Source organism: Petaurus breviceps, unplaced genomic scaffold (assembly GCF_028583685.1).
Source record: "Petaurus breviceps papuanus isolate PSGF00001 unplaced genomic scaffold, PetGlider_PUasm1.0 111, whole genome shotgun sequence".
NCBI lineage: Eukaryota > Metazoa > Chordata > Mammalia > Diprotodontia > Petauridae > Petaurus > Petaurus breviceps.
In genome coordinates this window covers 1,459,430-1,462,797 of record NW_027185600.1, presented here as the reverse complement: position 1 = coordinate 1,462,797, position 3,368 = coordinate 1,459,430, and the positions used below count along the sequence as shown (strand labels likewise).

At 36.7% G+C, this 3,368-nt stretch overlaps 1 pseudogene; it reads right to left on the bottom strand.

The window, feature by feature from the left end:
- The window catches only part of LOC138157057 (beta-synuclein pseudogene), a 1,418-nt pseudogene extending 1,071 nt beyond the window's left edge, over window positions 1-347 (bottom strand).
- Between the last annotated feature and the right edge of the window lie 3,021 nt (window positions 348-3,368).

Here is a 3,368-nt window from a genome sequence, read left to right as displayed (position 1 = left end):
GGATGGATGGATGGATGGATGGATGGATGGATGGATGGATGGATGGAGAGAGAGAGGGAGGGATGCGGCGGTGGTTGGTGGATGGAGGGGCGGCGATGTCTCTGCCGGAAGGACCGGAGCCGGGGCGGGGGTGTAGGGGGCGCTCAGATCTCTCTGGACTGGCAGGAGGGCTGAGCCATGGAGCGTAGCGCGGCCCGATTCGGAGGTGACAGCTTGTCCCCAGCCTTCCGTGCGCTCTCCCTGGTTCTGTTTGTCTCCCGATTCTTCCTCCCCAGTGTCTGCTCTCAGGTCCCAGCTCCTCTTTCGGCCGCTGCTGCAGCTATGAGCTCTCGGCTCCCCCCTGGCGGCCCGAGCAAGCCCTGCTTCGGAGAGAGCATTTGAGATTTTAATGCAAACATGCATTAAAAAGTAGACGAGGATAAAAATGTGTTGGTAATATAGTTTAGGAATAAAGAATAAATGAATTCAATGTCTTATAGTCTAACAAGCCTCATCACTATATTTCCTAAATAATTTTTCTTCCAGAAAAGAGTCAAGAAGCACTGGGTGTAACAAAAAAAAAAATGAAACTGATTAATCTTGACAGATAGGAAATAGTTAAATAATAGTGAGAATTGTTTCTAAATCAGCTGACTATGTCCAACCAGACCACTGAATTTCAGAGACAGCTGGTGGCAGAGTGGTTAGAATGATGGGACTGGAATCAGGAAGACCTGAGTTCAGATCTAACCTTAGACATTTACTTGGTGTGTGACCATGGACAACTCACTTATCCTTTCTTTTCCTCAGCTTCCTCCATTGTAAAATGGGTATAATAATAGCACCTACTTAGCAGGGTCGTGAGGATCAAATGATATAATATTTATAAAAAATGTTTAGCATAGTGCTTGACACATAGTAAGTTTTATATAAATGCTTATTCCTTTTCCCATTAGAACAAATATCAAAATTAACACTTAACTAGACAAACAAAAATGAGAAGAAAATATAGCATGTAATTAATGTAACTTTATCAAGAGCTATTTAAATAAGTTAGTAATATGAAAAATGGAAAATGGATATGAGAACAGATATCTATCATTACTTCCTATGGAAATACAATGAATTAAATCAGTTTCTACAGCAAAGACACCAAAAAGAGCCAAGGAAGATGCTTTCTAAAAAATCTTTTATCTTCTTGCCAAGTAAAGAATGTGGTAGCAAATATAGTGCTATTTTAAAATAAAAATGTGCTTGTAAAATCTTAGAAAGGAGGATGATAGAAGAATATGAGCCCATATAATCCCTTAAAGAAGAATGAGATGGTAGAAAAACAAACAAGTTTACATAAAACGTAGTGCGTGACCTAATTAAGCCAGACCACACCAACAGCTTTAAAGGTAAAAAGGGAAAGAGGACAGCAATGAGATGAAAAAGAGAAATACAGCAGTCAAAATTACTATTGAAAAATCCCTATCATGAATAACACTGTACCTACTACTTTAGGACACTAATTTCATAATAGCTGATATGCTTCAATGGAAAAGTAAAAAAAAAAAGACAATTTTTAAAAAAAGGAATATGGAAATATATATATATATATACATATATATATATACATGAGGAGGTTTATACATAAGGATTATAATGTTAATCACATTGAGGAATTAAATCTCATGTTGAAAGGATACCAAATGCTGAACATTACCAGTGGATTCTATTCAGTGCAATAAACATTTTTTAAGGAATTATTACGTACCTTTCTTACTACTGATATATAAAAACAAAAAGAAAAAGAAAAAAGAAGAAACAAGTCCTCACCATCAAGAGTTTATATTCTATTGGGAGGAGAACAAAACATATGCCTAAGTTAGTACATAAAAAGTATTTTCAAGGAGGCATATCTTAACAGGGAGCATGAGGAAAGGTCTGTTATAATTATAGGATATTATGAGGCAAGGGATGTGTGGAGAGATAGCCAAGAACTGCTCCCAACGATAAAATATGAATGCACCATGGTAACAAGTACCTACATCATTGAGGTCACAAATTCATCAAAGCAATTGGTGTTCTAATCACTGTGAGGACTATGGAGACATAGCAAACATCATTTCTGCCTCAAAGAGTTTATAAAGGGGCATCAATAACCTGAGGGTTTTACAGAAGAGTATAAACAAGATTGAAGAGTCTCAAAACAATCTCATTTGAAGAATGGTTGAAGAAAGTGAGATTGTTTATCTGTAGAAGACAAGACCCTGTGGAGAAGGGATCAATACCTGTTCCATAAAGCTTTCTCTGATGCCCTATGTGCTAGTCTTCCCTCCCTCTTTAAAATTCCTTTCATTATAATTATCTACCCAGAAGAATACGATTCCTAGATGCCAGGTAAAGGGTGGGCTCGTGTTTGACAATGTTCCCTCTCAAAAAAAAAACCTACATAAAACATACTTGCAGGTTTAATCTACATTATTAATATTTTCACTATCACTGTTTTAAATATAGAAAATCAACAAAACAGACCCTGATTTGTAGTGTTTGCTGATATCCAAGGTATAAAAGCTCACCCTGAGTATTTAACAATGAGCTCTTGATTAGCCAATTTCAGTTGACTTCTGCACAGTCCTAAAGAAGAGACTTTTATTTTTGTCTTTAAATTCTTGGATATATGGAAAGATTCTTAGACATACTAAATCCTTAATAAAATTTTGTCAGATTGAATTGATCCCTGAAAGAAGAATCAGAATTATTCCAGGTAATTCCAAAGGGCAATGGATGAAAGTTTGTAAAGAGTTACAATGTTGAGAATAATCCTTAAATTATTGCACATTCAGTACATAATGACAGTGTATCCTATCTTGTTAAAATTGAAATGTTATTAATCAAAGTTCACAAAAAGTGTAAAAGAACTTTAAATGAATAAATTTTCAAATAATGTTCCTTATAAATTTGCAACATCTGTACTTTTGAAGTAAAACTTAAAATACACTAAGATTTTAGGCCTTTGTTTTTTAGAGGGCAATTGGGGTTAAGTGACTTGCCCAAGGTCACACAGGTACTAAGTGTTAAGTGTCTGAGGCCGGATTTAAACTCAGGTCCTCCTGACTCCAAGGCAGGTGCTCTGTTCACTCTGCCACCTAGCCACCCCCAAGACCTTAATTTAGAAAGGCTAAATCATCCACTATAACCTGGGTCATCACCATTCTTCTTGAACTTTGTCTTCCCACTGGACTTCAGTGACTCTGGAGGAAAGAATGAGGTTTACTACTTTGCACAACTCTGACCCCTCAAATCCAACTCATGCAGAAGTCCAGGCATCACCCTCATGATGTCATTAGTTCTCTTTGAGAATGAAGGATGAACAACAACAAAAAAAAACAACAAGCAAAAGA